This window comes from Megascapheus bottae, unplaced genomic scaffold (assembly GCF_031878675.1).
Source record: "Megascapheus bottae isolate mThoBot1 unplaced genomic scaffold, mThoBot2.hap1 HAP1_SCAFFOLD_40, whole genome shotgun sequence".
NCBI lineage: Eukaryota > Metazoa > Chordata > Mammalia > Rodentia > Geomyidae > Megascapheus > Megascapheus bottae.
In genome coordinates this window covers 2,331,480-2,347,568 of record NW_028327715.1, presented here as the reverse complement: position 1 = coordinate 2,347,568, position 16,089 = coordinate 2,331,480, and the positions used below count along the sequence as shown (strand labels likewise).

The window sequence follows — 16,089 nt, the reverse complement described above, 5'->3', positions numbered from 1 at the left end:
TCAATTGGTGCCACATTAAGGAAAGAGTAGGAGGAGGGAAAGAATCAGGAGGAGAGAGAAGAAGACGGTGAGAGAGAGGGAAAGGGGGAGAGAGAGAAGGAGAAGGAGAGGGGAGAGATACAATTACTGAAATTCAAAGTCTTCTTTTCAGTTTCTCTTAGTCTGCTGCCAACCTGCACTAGCCATCTGGCTGCTTTACCTGAGTCTCCCTTCGGGAAGAACTATGTGAGAAAGAGAGTAAGAGGCCTGTGAGGTAGTTGAGTCATGCCCAGAGAAGCAGTCCAGCTCATTCTTGTGGACTTTGGACAGGATCTTTACATTCGAATTTGACATCTTCCTACCTTAACCCAAAATATCACTCACACTATCTGCCCATATGCATAAAGTTTCTCACTTGCCATTTACAAAATAACTGGAGCCTACCAGTAAATTTTGATCTTATCTTTATAAAGACATTACTGTAAGTTGCCAAATGTAAAAGTCTTACATCTATTTAAACCATCAAACTACAGCTGCTAAGGAAATGTACCTAACATGTAAAACACAGGAGGCCTGAGGTGTTATAAGCTGTAAGCATACTATTACACATTCTAAAGCAGCATATGAAGGCAAGGACAGTTTTATTAAAGAATTTCTATATTAGGGGAAGCATTCACTGAAATCTAGCTGTTATTTTTACAGCACATCATTAGCCAAACATGAGTTAGTGATAACCAAGAATCATTTATGAGAAGTGTGTGTGTGTGTGTGTGTGTGTGTGTGTGTGTGTGTGTGTGTGTGTGTGTTTCTTCCTGGGAATCAAAGTCCTGGCCTTGTCCTTGTTTACCATAGGGCTTCACCTACATTTCTATTCATGACATATTCATGACGTAGCAGTGCTGGCACTTGAGCTCAATGCCTTTTTATTCACCTAACATGTCCATTTTTCCATGATTGCCTGAGTCAAGGATTAAAGCAGTTTTAGAATTTCAGATGTGAATTTTGTTTTTCAACTTGAAAGAGAAGCAGTAAAGGCTGGACTGTGGTTTGGAAAGAAATTGATAAGTCTTCCCCAATCCAATGTAAGTTCTGTAGTTAAGCACCCCCTGAAATTTTCATTTGATTTCAATGGAACTAATTGTACTCTGTCATGCTATCTGTGGCTGGTGGCTATTGTATAAATTAATACAGATTGTACCACTTTCCCTATCTACCAGGGTAGCCTTCGTTCTCTCTTATGTATTTGCAAAATGTCCTCAACAAATGAATGGATAGAAAGATGGATGATGGATGGAGAAATGGATAATGAATGATTGGCTGTATGGGAGGATGGAGAGCTGAATGGATGGATGGGTGGTTATGTGGTAAGAATGGATCAATAGGTCAATGCGTGAATGAACAGCCTCAAATGTGCTTAACAAGGTTGCTAGTGCTGAAATTAGTATGCAATTTCTTTTCTTTTCTGATATTTAGTTCAATTTTTGGTAGGGCCTCTGTGTGCTAGGCAGTCTTTACCACACAGCTGTGCCCTCAGCCCAAAGCACTGCTTCCTGTCATCAAATTCCTTTGTATAATATCTTGTTGCATGGAGCAATTTGAGCATTCTTGGTGATTGTGGGTGCTGAACAGCAGACATTATTCTTGGCTTGGAAATACCTACCCATTTCTTTCCAAATCCTTACAGTCCTTACTGATCCTACTTTCAAATGGAAAAGCAAAATTCACATCTATGATCCCCAAACTAACTGAATTCCTGACTGAAGGGAGCAGGAAAAAAATGGACATATCACGTGACGCAATATGACTTTTTTATTAAAAAATAATTTTATTTAACAGGAATTAAACAATGTACAGAAAGAAAAGGTGCTGGAATCAAGATCTGTTTGTGTTCCTTTCCATTTGTCCTTTTCTCTAGCCCAGTTCTTCACGTGTCTTGCCTATTTTGGGGGGCATTTTCTTTGTGTGGGAATCTTCGACCTCCTTGGCCTTGTAGAAGTGGGGAGCTACTTCCAAAAGCCAACTGCTGTCAATCTCCAACACCTGTCTCATGAATGCCTTGCTGGTCAAGACAACTTCATGGCAAAGCAACCAGCGGGGCGGCTGCTCTTTAAAGAGGGAGGAGTTGGGAGGAATGACCACTTCGTGCCTTTTCTTCACTGTTCGGTAGCCAGTAGGTGTCAGCCGTGCTATGTGGTAAAAGTAACCAGAAGTGATGGCCTTGCGGACCCGGATGTAGTCCCCCTGGCAGGAGCTCAGCCCAACTTCCACATGCTCCAAGAGCCCTTCCAGCTGTTCCCGCACATCCTGGGCTCGGGGCATGGATCTGACCTGTACAAAGTTCTCATAGCACCACTGGGAGGAGTAGCCACTCTCAGCCCACTGTGTAAACACGTTTAGCAGAACCAGGTGGTCTCCACCAGGGAGGAAGAAGTTGACACGGGCATTGTCAGCGTGGACAGCCTTGTCCTTAGGCCGGTAGAAGATGGAGTTGTTGACAGAAAGCATGGCAGCCACTGTCAGGATCTCCTCTGAACAGCTGTACTTCTCAGAGGCCAAGATCATTTTAGATAGCATGGGGTCCACAGGCAGCTCTGCCATCTTTCGACCAGTCATGGTGAGCTCTCCAAGGTGTTTGAGGGCTCCTAGAGCATACAGTTGTTCCAAAGCCAGCAACAGGGTCTCATATGGTGGAGGGTCCAGGAAGTCAAAGTGCACCAGGTCATGGATCCCTAAGCTCTTAAGCAGCAGCACAACATTGCCCAGGTTGGTCCTCTGGATCTCAGGCACTGTGGTCTCTTCCAGCTCATGGTGATAGGCCCAGGCTGTGTACAGACTGAAGCACTTGCCTGCAGCTACTTGACCTGCTCGCCCAGCACGCTGATTGGCTGAGGCCTTGCTGCAGGGGGTGACAGTGAGTGACTCCATGCCTGTGCGGGGATTGTAGCTCTTCTGCTTACACAACCCGGGATCCACGACATAAATGATGCCCTCGATGGTGAGTGAAGTCTCTGCAATGTTGGTTGCCACAACCACTTTTCGGGCCCCAGGAGGTGTGAGCTGGGAGATTCAGGCCTGCATGTTAGAGGGCAGGTTGGCATACATGGGCAGCACCAGGAGCTCCCGGATTTTGGAGCCCAGTTGGCAGCAGCAAACCTGGAGCATCTCACAAGCAGCCTCAATTTCCTCCTGTCCAGTCAGGAACACCAGGATGTCCCCAGGGGACTGTGTCACATGGATCTGCAACACAGACGAAACACAGGCTTCCAGGTAGTCAGTGGGGCCAGAAGGGAGAAGACATCATGCAGGGAAGGTCAGGGAGCAGGCAACAAGCAAGTATCATGCCCCTTGTCACTGTGAGAGGCCTAACATCTGACTACCTTTCCATCTCAGGGAAATCCCAAGATGAGTGAGAGTGAGATTGAGAGGAGCTGATGCTCCCTCTTCTGTGATTATTTCTAAGTAGTTTTACAAACAGGCTTTGATTCAACCAATCAGTTAATGAGTACAACACACCTTGATAAAAGTCACCTCTTCTCTCCTTCCCCATCTCTCTCAACCATACTTAACTCCCCTCAGTTTTCTCAAGTTCCAGTGTCATACAATTGCATTAAATAGTATGGCTCTATTAATCAAATGCTTATGAATTTTATTTACTCAGTAGATACTTGAGTTTAATTCAGTCACAAAATACGTATGAATTTAATTCACTTATTTTTGTGTTTACAAAGCCTCATTCTGACCCCTTTCTAGATGCTTTGGATAGGATGTTTCTGTCGCTGTCCCTGAGGCACTCACTGGAGGAGAAACCAGGCAAGTAGGCATTATATGTTACAACAAAGGGAAGATAAATGAAAAACAAGAGGATTGGGAGGAGTTGAGGGAGGGAAAACCTGGGAAGGGATAACAATGTTCAAGAAGCAAGGTACAGGGCGGGGATCGGTGTGCGAGCAAGAGTGTGCGGGGCAGAGGCATCCTGGCCAAGCATGGTCCTACCACAGGCGCGGGCTGGAGGGGGTGGGGGGGCAATGTGCGGCGGCGGCGGCCATGGCTGCGCTGAAGGCTGCAGTGCTGGTGCTGGGCTGGAGCTGAGCCGCGCCAGAGCAGCGGATCCCGGTGTCGCCGGGGCAGCAGCGCGAGTTCGCGCATGGCCGGGAGACGCGGTGCCTCTCTGCCTCCCACCCACTTTTTTTGTTTTGTTTTGTACCGGAGCCAATGAACGCCGCCGCGAGCCGCGACCCGAGCTCCAGAGGCCGCAGGCGTCCCAAGGACCAGACTGGCATCCAGTGGGAGGCAGCATCTGGGGTGGTGGGGCGGCCCGCGGAGTCGCCGGCCATGGTGGCGCCTGGCAGGGCCAGCGAGTGGCCGGAGGCCGGGGCGCCGCCGCTCCACGGTCCCCTCGCCCAGCATCCCTCCAGGATGCTGGCCCCGGCCTCGGGCTGGCTGCCAGGGCGGCACTGGGCTGCCCTGCTGGTGTTCGGGCTCCTGGTGGCCGGAGCTATGGACGGATGCGACCTGGTGCCCAGACACCTCCGCGGGCGACAGTTGAGTGGCTCGGCCAGGGTGGCTGCTTCTCCAGCGCCAGTGGCGGGCAATCACCCAGCGCTGCTGACAGATCCCTGCATGTCACTGAGTCCACCATGCTTCACAGAAGAAGACAGATTTAGTCTGGAAGCTCTTCAGACGATCCATAAACAAATGGATGATGACAAAGATGGTGGGATTGAAGTACAGGAAGGCGCTGAATTTATCAGAGAAGATATGAAGTATAAAGATGCGACTAATACGCATAGCCATCTGCACAGAGAAGACAAGCCTATTACTGTTGAGGATTTGTGGAAGCGATGGAAAGCATCGGAAGTTCATAACTGGACCCTTGAAGAGCCCCTTCAGTGGTTGATAGAATTTGTGGAACTCCCACAATATGAGAAGAATTTTAGAGACAATAATGTCAAAGGAACAACACTTCCCAGGATCGCAGTACATGAGCTTTCATTTATGATTTCTCAGTTGAAAATCAACGACCGGAGTCACAGACAGAAACTACAGCTCAAGGCCTTGGATGTGGTTTTATTTGGACCTCTGACACGTCCACCTCATAACTGGATGAAGGATTTTATTCTCACAGTTTCTATTCTAATTGGTGTTGGAGGATGCTGGTTTGCTTATACACAGAATAAGACATCAAAAGAACATGTTGCAAAAATGATGAGACTTAGAGTCTACAAACTGCAGAACAAAGTCTTACGGACTTACAAGAGAGGCTTGAAAAGGCACAGGAAGAAAACAGAAATGTTGCTGTAGAGAAGCAAAATCTAGAGCACAAAATGATGGATGAAATCAATTATGCCAAGGAGGAGGCCTGTCAGCTGAGAGAGCTCAGGGAAGGAGCTGAGTGTGAACTGAGCAGATGTGAGTATGCAGAGCAGGAATTGGAGCAGGTTCGCATGGCTCTAAAAAAAGGCTGAAAAAGAATTTGAACTGCGAACCAGCTGGTCTGTTCCAGATGCTCTTCAAAAATGGCTTTAGTTAACCCATGAAGTAGAAATACAGTACTACAACATTAAAAGACAGAATGCTGAAATGCAGTTAGCTATCGCTGAGGATGAGGCAGAAAAAATTAAAAAGAAGAGAAGCACCGTCTTTGGGACGCTGCACGTTGCTCATAGCTCCTCCCTAGATGAAGTAGATCACAAGATTCTGGAAGCAAAGAAAGCTCTCTCAGAGTTGACAACTTGTTTACGAGAACGAGTTTTTCGCTGGCAACAGATTGAGAAGATCTGTGGCTTTCAGATAGCCCATAACTCGGGACTCCCCAGCCTGACCTCTTCCCTTTATTCAGATCACAGCTGGGTAGTGCTGCCCCTAGTTTCCATTCCACCCTACCCAATTGCTGGAGGGGTTGATGACTTAGATGAAGACACACCCCCAATCGTGTCTCCATTTCCTGGGACTGTGGCTAAACCTGCTGGATCTTTAGCCCGAAGCAGCAGCCTGTGTCTCTCTCGCTCTAGCATTGTGCCCTCTTCACCACAGTCCCAGCGAGCCCAGCTTCCTCCACATGCTCCTCATCCAGCCCATCCTCGTCATCCTCACCTGCCTCAGCATCCCCAGCACTCATTGCCTTCCCCGGATCCAGACATCCTCTCAGTGTCAAGTTGCCCTGCACTCTATCGGAATGAAGAAGAGGAGGAGGCCATTTATTTCACTGCCGAAAAGCAATGGGAAGTGCCAGACACAGCTTCAGAATGTGACTCCTTGAACTCTTCCATTGGAAGGAAGCAGTCTCCTCCCCCAAGCCTCGAGATATACCAACCAGTGTCTCCTTGGAAGATATCCAGAGATGAGCTCTCCCTAGAGGATTCTTCCAGAGGAGATTCACCCGTGACGGCAGATCTCTCCCGGGGCTCTCCTGATTGTGTAGGTCTGACAGAAACGAAGAGTATGATCTCCAGTCCTGCAAGCAAAGTGTACAATGGCATCTTGGAGAAGTCCTGTAGCATGAACCAGCTCTCTAGTGGCATCCCGGTGCCTAAACCTCGTCGCACATCATGTTCCTCCACTGGCAATGAAAGCAAACCAGTTCAGGAAGCCCCAAGTGTTACCAGGATAAGCAGCATCCCCCATGACCTTTGTCATAATGGAGAGAAAAGCAAAACGCCATCAAAAATCAAAAGCCTTTTTAAGAAGAAGTCTAAGTGACCTACCTGGCTGTTTTGTTGGGATTCCATTTCGGTAGCACCTGTACACTTTTTTTTCCATCCATCCTCTACTCCCTATTTTTGTTTTAATTTTAGGACTGCAATTAACTCCATTGGGGCTTTCGAAACTGGATGCCATAGTGGAATGTCCTGCAAGGCAACTGTCTACTGTCTGCTTATTTAAGTGACTACAGAGCCAATTCATCAAGCCAATTACTGAAAAATCATTAAGAGATGAGACAGTTTACAGTCATTTCCTGCCTATTTATTTCTGCATTTTTGATGGTGATGTATATACAATATTTTGTTGAAAGCCACTATGGACTTACAAGCTTTAATGGACTAGTAAGCCAGCATGGGCTTGCAAAAATTTCTTGTTTACCAGAGCATCTTCTTATCTTTCCACAGAGCTATTTACATGATGGACTATATAACTTAAAAGAAGTAAAACTAATTGCACTACTGTTTTCCAGACTGGGAAAAAAAATCTCTGCAAGTTAAACTGTATAGAGTTTGTAAAATGACTGTGGATAGGGGACTGTTTTCACTTTTAGATCAAAATGGGTTTTTAAGTAGAAACTAGGGTTTCTAATTGACTTGATTTCTGGAAACGAAAACCCATGCTTTTTTTTTTTTTTTTGCCAGTCCTGGGCTTGAGCTCAGGGCCTGAGCACTGTCCTTGGACTTTCTCAAGGCTAGAGCTCTACTACTTGAGCCTGAGCACCACTTCCGGCTTTTTTTTCTATGTATGTGGTACCGAGGAATCGAACCCGAGTCTTCATGCATGCTAGGCAAGCACTTTAACCACTAGGCCAAACTCCCGGCCCAACCCATGCTTTTATTATGGGATGCTTCTTCAAAATGCATTTAATATAAAGGTTCGAGTCCTGCTGTAAAGATCATGTTTTGTTTTCCCCAGGGCTTTCACTGGGATTTACTGCATTTCAGGCTGTATGATAAAAATATAAATAATTTAAGGAGAGAAACCTCTTGATTCCTCATGTGAATGGAAGAGCTAAAGCTTGATTGAAGGACTTAAAACATTCACAAGCTGAAACTGAGGTGGGGAGTGTGGGGATTCAGATCCTTGTTTACAGACTTTGAATAACTGCAAAGGACTTACGGTTTGTGAAAAATTTGTACTGTGGAAAAGATAATAAATTGGAGACAATATTGAAAAAAAAAAGAAGCAATGTACACTGGGGGGAGAGGGGAAGCGGGGGCTCACGCCTATAATTCTAGCTCCTCAGGCGGCTGAGAGCTGAGGATCAAGGTTCAAAGCCAGTGCGGGCACAAAAAGACCTGAGACTCTTGTTTCCAATTCACTTCTAGAAAACGTGAAGTGGGGCTTGGCTCAAGGGTAGGGAGGTAGCCTTGAGCTGAAGAGCTCAGGGACAGTGCCCAGGCCGAGCTCAAAACCCATGACCCCCCCCACACACAAAAAGAAGCAATGTAACCACTACCTGATGAATGTCACTGTAAGCCCTCTGTACATCACTCCAACAATAAAAAAAAATAAATGTTATAACAGAGGTGGCCTCAGGGTCCTGTGGGAACACAGTGCAAATGAGGGCATGGGTCACCACCACCCTGAAAATAATCATCAGTGAATAACATATCAGATGGTTACACACACACACACACACACTCACACACACACACACACACACACACACACACACACACACACACACACACAATCAGACTTCCAGATGGAGGCCAGTGGTTCACATATGTACTGCTAGCTACTCAAGATGCTGAGATCTGAGGACCTCGGCTCAAATCCAGCCAGGGCAGGAAAGGCCATGAGACTTGTATCTCCACCAAACTACTAAGAAAATCTGGAAGTCGAGCTGTGGTTCAAGTGGTTGAGAGCCTTGAGCAAAACAACAAGCTCAAGGACAGAGCCTTGGCCCTGAGCTCAAGCCTCAGGACCAACACACAAAAACAAAAGTGTACTTTAGGAGAGGAGCGCTACAGTTCAGGGGCTCATTTATAGGAAGCAGCTCATCTTGTCTCCTCTCTTCCCGATGACACCCAGTGGTTGGCAGGATCTAGTTCACCCATCCTATGCTGTTCCCTCAGTGAAGAAGCCCCTAGACCTTAGCAGACTGGCCAGAGGCCCTGGCACTGGGGCTGTGCTGTCCCTGTCCCCTTCCTCTGGGCTCCGCCCCCACGCTCTCGGGCACGCCCACTCTGCACAGGGAACAGTGGGAGACAAGGCCTTGGGTTCCTAGACTGGTAACCGCCACACTGGCAGCTTAAAGGATGCTCTTGGTAGCTTTAGGAGGACACTTCTCCTCTCACTGCAAGGTAGGATCAGGCTGATTCCAGTTCCTCCAGGGCTGTTCATGACTTCCGTGATTGTTTTCTTGCTTTCCTTCTCTCCTCTTCTTTCTTTCTTTTTCTTCTTTTTCTTTTCTTCCTCTTCCTCTTCTCCTCCTCCTCCTCCTCCTCCTCCTCCTCCTCCTCCTCCTCCTCCTCCTTCTTCTTCTTCTTCTTCTTCTTCTTCTTCTTCTTCTTCTTCTTCTTCTTCCTCTCTCTCTCTCTCTCTCTCTCTCTCTCTCTCTCTCTCTCTCTCTCTCTCTCTCTCTCTCTCTCTCTGTCTTCATCCCTCCCACCCTCCCTCCCTCTCTCTTTCTGGCTGGCTTGCTTGCTTTCTCTTGCTTTCTTTGTCCCTCCCTCCCTCCATTCCTTCCTTCCTTTCCTTCTATCTTTCTCCACTTTTTCTCTTCCTCCCCCCTCCTTGTTCTCTCCTGTTTCTCTTCTCTCTCCCCCCTCCATGGCTCAAAGCCACGAAAGTTCATGACATTCTTATTTCCAATTAACCACCAAAATTGCCAGAAATGAAGCTGTCAGTTACCTCATAGAATGCTAGTCTTGAGAAAAAAAAAAGCTTATGGACAGCATCCATTCTCTTGAGTTCAAGCCCTGTGGCTGACCAAGAAAAATATGGAAGAATGAGTTTTTTTATACCAAGAGCACAGTTACGCTGATGACTATCTTATTGGCACAAATGATGTGAAACATGCATTAGGTCCAAGAGACAGAAAATGACCAGACCCTGTGTTCTGATTTTAATGATTACAGCCCAATCTAGTTTTTATTTCTAAATGTTGGTCTTTTGCTTAGATCAGCTGGTTAAGACTAGATTTGAGCCAGGCACTGGCGGCTTACTCCTGTATTTGCAGCTCCTCAGAAGGCTGAGATCTGAGGATCACAGTGTGAGGCATGCCTGGGTAGAAATGTAACCAGCAGGAAAGAGAAGTAATGCTGTGGCTAAAATTTTAAGAGTGCCAGCCTTGAGCATAGGGAGGCTCAGGATCAGTGCCCAGTCCCTGAATTCAAGCCCCAGAACTTCCTTTGCTGAAATCATCTATTTGCCTACAGGAGCTCCACGGTGGCTTTCATCTTTTACCTTTAGTGAGGTGGAAAAGTTTGCTCATTCACTTGGACACACAAGATTGGAGCAGGAGAAAGCAATAGTCTCCTTACCTCTAGAGAATATAGTCTTTCTATTCCACAGCTTTTTGAAAGAGGAATAATAGCCTATTCCAGTGTATAGGAAGAGAATGGAGAAAGGGAACAATGAGAGACAGGTGAGAAAGACATTTGATACTGCTCTAGGAAGAAAGAGAGTAAAGAAGGAGCTGCTTGAAAGCAAACAAGAGAGGAAAGGCCATGTCCTTTGATGCGGTTCATTATACTAACCTTAAAGTTTTCCACCACCTCTTACTGGAGAGACTTGAAGCCCTTCAGCCATACCTGTTTGGCCTCAGGTGAATGATTTACAAAGCATCTTCAATACCAAACGGAACAAATTTAATTGTTTTTAAAATCAAATTCTTAGTTGTGAACGTTAAAAGTTCCCTTGCATTTTAGGAATTGGAGAATGATACAGGTTTGCAGCAAGGAGTGAGAACTAGTCATAAAAGAAGACCTCCCAGAATTAAGATTTTTTAAAAAATTAGGATAAAAACCACAGCATACGATGTGCCAGCATATCTGTTTTTGTACAGCTGGGTAGTGTTAGGTGCATTGCCTAAGCTGTGAGGCAACTTTGGGTCATTTTGTTTAATCCGAACCTCCATGCTCAGAAGCCACCCTGTCTTCCTCCTTTTCTGTAAGCTTGCAACTCACTATTCAACTTTCTCATCCTGTGAGTTTGGTGAGCTCTGTGCTTCACATAAGTGGACCATGAAGGTTTGTATTATTTTCTTCCCTTTTTTCCCTCATCTTGTTGATTGTACTCTTTAGTACCATTTTTTACAGTCTCATATGATTTGCATTTTTTGACTGCAACTTGAGTGTCAAGTCCTTAAACTCACAGCCAAAACTACTTCCGTGAACTTGTGTGTTTGCACACATGTGTGTGCCCATGCACTAGTAGTATGGCATTGTGCTTCTTCCCTTGGGCTGCTGGCTGATGCTTTAACCCTTGAACTGTATTGGGCGGGTGAATCGGAAATGGCCTTTCAAAGCCATTCCTAGTGTGAGTGCCTTCCAATTACTATCATCTGGCCTCAACCCTCCCAGTAAATATTATCTAGTTGAGCCAGCGGCTCATCAATCCAATCCTGGCCATGCTGAGGGCACACAAGGGGTTCATGTGATGAGGCAGCATTGCCAAAAGCTAGACTCATTCCTATGCAGCTTCATCTAGCACAGGTTTCTGAAATCAAACCTCAGTATTGAAGAAAGGCCTGGCAGGGATAGAAGAGGTGGAGGTATAGCTGAAATAGTAGATCATGTGCCTAGCATGCAGACAATCATGGTTTCAATACTCAGCACTGTAGATGGAAAATATGATTTTCTTCTACACTGTACAGACTTTTCTTTGGAGGGGGGATGGTCGTGGGGCTTGAATTCTGGGCCTGGGCATTGTCCCTAAGCTCTTCAGCTCAACGCTAGGGCTCTACCACTTGAGCCATAGTGCCACTTCTGGTTTTCTGTCTGTTAATTGGAATAAGAGTCTTACAGATTTTTTGTGCCCAGACTGGCTTTGAACCACAATGTTCAGATCTCAGCCTCCTAGTAGCTAGGATTACATGTGTGAGACACCAGCACTTACCTAGCTGCAGACTGAATTTTTGTGTATGTGTTTAATTTCTTCATTGTGAAGACACCAGCACCCAAAGGGACGATGACTTCTGATCTTGTCTGGAACCAAACACCTGGTGAGTCCATATGCTGCTCATTTTAGTGTTGAACAATTGAGAGTATTGTAACCATACAGTATACAGGACAGCCTATGGGTATCAGTACATCCTTGTCTTCAGTTTTGAAAGTAAATAGGCAACAACAGATCAGGTCAAAAGATAATTGCTCCTGTTCTCTTTGGAAGTCAAGTCCTAGGAACTACAAGACTAAATGAAGATGGTCACAGGATTTATATGCAATAAACACTTATTGGAGGGAATGGAAACAGATTTTATGTACAACATAGCTTAATGGAGTCTGAATCCGTTCTTTGCACAACACAACTCAAGTTACTTTGAAAGACCCACCATCACACTGGATGGGAGTACTGCAGATCCTTTTATCAATCAGAGAGGCAGGGGCTGGGAATGTGGCTTAGTGGTAGAATGCTTGCCAGGCATGCATGAAAGCCCTAGGTTGGAGTCCTCAGCACCAAATAAACAGAAGCAGAGGTGACACTGTGCCTCAATTGGTAGAGGGCTAGTCTTGAGCAAAAGAAGCTCAGGGACAGTGCATGGGCCCTGCGTTCAAGCCCCAGGTCTGGGGAAAAAAAATCAGAGGCAGCCAAGAGTAGCACCAGCAAAGAGGGAGCAGAGGAGTCCTGGAAGCAGAAATACACGTGGTATGTCAGCTTGAGTTCCTACATAGCTAATGAAATGGAAAATAAGGAAAGCAGCAAAAGCACAGTAAACATTATATAGGTTAATAAGGAAAGAACTCTTGGTTGATTATGCATAAAAAACTTTGTTTTGCAGAGGTCATCATTTAATTTAGTAAGAGGCCTCATTTCATGGAAAAAGCAGGAAATATTCCCATGCATGTACAGTATATAAAGTTGTTAGTGAATTATAGCTAATTTGGATGAAAAAGTAAGTGTATGAATTCACATGGTATTTTTCTATGAATCATTTAATCCTTCCATGTTCTCAAGAGAACCAGAACACAGTGATGATGGGAGAGGTTTGCTTAAAAAGGTCAGATATCCAAATATAGATAGGGATGTATATAAAAGATGTACAGAGACAAGGCAACAAGTTTATGGGAACTATTTTGAATGTCACAGCAGTGCAGCTTTTGTCTGTGCCATTCTGTCCTTTTGCAAGTTGAGTAAATGACCAAGACACCAGTGTGGAGATGGAGTTCTTGCTGTTCTAGTTACCAGTGAAGAGAACTCTTAGAAAACCCTGATAGGATCCCTTGTGTATGAGACCCTATTCCAATGGGTTCACATTTTCTAGGATTGCAGTTACAAAGGATCAGAGAAAGTAGCTTCTGTACTACCAACTTACATCACGGCACTGGGGAACACAGGTTTCATATTGAAGTGCCTGCTACCATTTCGTTTTTCCTCGGGTGGTAGAAAAGAATCTATCCATGAAGTCCCCTTTTTCCTATTTTCTGGGTTGTTGACAATTGCCAGTGGACTTACTCTCAGGATTTCTGCCTTATTTTGCACATGATATTCTTTCCTTCCTTTTTTTGGGGGGGGTGAGGTGGGGTAGGGGCGGTCCTAGGCCTTAAACTCAGGGCCAGGGTACGGTCCTGGGACACGTTTTGCTCAAGGGTAGCACTCTACCACGTAAGCCACAGCTCCACTTCTGGCCTTTTCTATGTATGTGGTAGTAACGAATAGAACCCAGGGCTTCATCCATACTAGGTGAGCATTCTACCACTAGGCTATGCTCCTGGCCAAGACTTTTTGTTTTTGGTTGGTCATGGGGCCTGAACTCTGAGCCGTCTGTCTTTTGGTGGTGGTAGTCATAGGGCTTGAACTCTGGGCCTGGGCGCTGTCCTGAGCTCTTCAGCTCAAGGTTAGTGCTCTCCAACATTGAGCCACAGTGCCACTTCTGGTTTTCTAGTGGTTAATTAGAAGAAAAAAGTCTCATGGACTTTCATGCCTTGGCTGGCTTTGAACCTCAGTCCTTAGATCTCAGCCTTTTGAGTAGCTAGGGTTACAGTCATGAACCACTAGTGCCCAGCTACTTGACTGCCTTTCTATACACTTAATGATAACTTTTTTTTGGTCAGTCACATGGATTGCAGGGCTTGAACTCTGGGGCCTAGGCGCTCCTGAGTAGCTAGGATTAAAGCTGTGAGCCACCACATCTAGCATGGAAACTTTTTTTTATCAGTCTGAATCCAAGGTTTCTGACTGAATTAATTGTGTATAGACATCATTTACTGAGGGTAAAGTGTTAAAATCTTGGCATCAGGCATGATTATAACTGCTAAATGAGCAATGATGGTTTTCTAATGAAATTACATCCTCAGTCAAAATTTAGGGAGTTGAGACAGGAGTTTGGTCTAGTGGTAGAATGCTTGCCTACCATGCACAAGGGACCTGGATTTGATTCCTTGGTACCACATACATAGAAAAAGCTGGGAATGGTGCTATGGCTCAAGTGATAGAGCTCTGGCCTTGAGAAAGCCCAAGGACAATGCTCAGGCTCTGATTTCAGGTCCCAGGACTGTGTATGTGTGTGTGCATCCTCCCGGTAATATTATCATCCAGTTGAGCCAGTGGGTCACCAGTCCACTCCTGGCCATGTTGAGGGCACAATAGAGATTCACATGATGAAGCAGCATTGCCAAAAGCTTTTTCAGGCTTCCTCTAGCACAAGCTTCTAAAGTTGAACCTCAGTACGGCAGAGAGGCCTGGCACAGATAGCAGAGGTAGAGGTGTGGCTCAAATAGCAGATCTGTGTGCCTAGCATGCACGTGCCATGGTTTTAATACTCAGCCCTGTAGATAGAATGATGTTTCTACACTACTCATACTAAATTTCTGTGTATTGTTTAATTTCTTCACAGGTACCATGTAAATGAGTGATGTTGTTCACTTATGTGCTGATGTAAAGATCTGCAGAGTCCACGTACTTGTCATCTGAGTGATAAATAATTTAGAGTAGTGTAAAAATAAAGAATACACATGACAGGCTGTCGGTATCAGTATGTCCTTGTTTTCAGTTCTGAAACTAAATAGGCAACAAGATACAGGTCAAAAGATAATTGTTCCTTGTTGGGAGCAGAGTACAGGGTCAGGCTGACCCATGAATCTGCATCACTGAGTCAGATAACCACCCAAAGAAATGAGCTGTCATGTATGAACACCATGCCTAACTTTGAGCTATACCGTCGGTATTGTGAATCACTCTCTGCTGAGAGTGCAGGCAGTCAGTCGGCCCACTCCTTTCTCGGCTCGTCCTGGTCAGGCCGTGTTCTCCCTATCCCTCCTGCGGGTCAGGAGGGACCGAGGACTAAAAACCCTGACAATTCCTCTTCTCTTTGGAAGTTAAGTAGTAGAAATACAAGGTTAAATGATGGTCAAGTCGCTGCAGCCAGGTGCACATGCAGCCTGAAGTGCTTTCTAGGAAAACAATCTATGCAGGATGTGGACTATGTCAAATTCCACGCCTATGCCTCTCAGTTTTTGCTTTCAGAAGAGCCTGCTTATAAGAAGTCCTCTCTTCACACATCTGTTTTCCATGACTGTTTAAGCCAGGAATTAAATCAGTTTTAGAATGACAGATGAGTTTCATTTTCAAACTTGGAAGAGAACCAGTGAAGGCTGGAACGTGTTTGGAAAGAAATGGATATGTCTTTCCCAATCCAATGTAAGCTTCTTTGTTCAGCACCCCAAATCAAATTGTTCAAATGCAAGGAGATATTTTACAAAGGTATTTGATGACAAGAAACAGTGCTTTGGGTGGAGGACATAGCTGTGTGGTGAAGATGGCTACTATATAGAGTCTGGTTACATCTCCCACTCAGACCAAAAACTTGATCTCTGAAAACCCAAAAACAAACAAAAAGGAAATGCCCTATGGAATTAGGTGCATACTAATTTCAATACTAGCATTTCTCCCTCCCTTTCCCATGTCTCATTATTCTAATCAGCAGTGTGCTTGTATGATCCATCGTGCCACCGCTGGAATTTTGCTGCTTAACTAAGGGTAAGAGTATTAGAGTTTTCTGACTGAGATGGCTTCAAACTGAATCCCCACATCCCAGCCTCCTGAATACTAGGTTTACAGGTGTGAGCTACTGGCACATAGCAAATCTCATTAATCTGAAATATGTCCACATCCAAAACAGGGAGATAGACCAATCAGTAGATCACTGAACAGATAGATGGATGGGCACACAGATTTTCCAACAACCCTCCATTGAAACACTCAGCCAAGTTCTCATCTATGTGTATGGGGTGGGGAGGG

The 16,089-nt window shown here is 45.4% G+C and overlaps 2 pseudogenes; one reads left to right on the top strand and one right to left on the bottom strand.

Annotated features, from left to right (window-relative positions):
- Positions 1–1,881: 1,881 nt before the first annotated feature.
- Positions 1,882–3,267, bottom strand: LOC150039325 (pre-mRNA-splicing factor ATP-dependent RNA helicase DHX16 pseudogene; annotated as a pseudogene).
- Positions 3,268–4,622: 1,355 nt separating this feature from the next.
- LOC150039324 (stromal interaction molecule 2 pseudogene) lies at positions 4,623–7,299 on the top strand (annotated as a pseudogene).
- Positions 7,300–16,089: the final 8,790 nt, after the last annotated feature.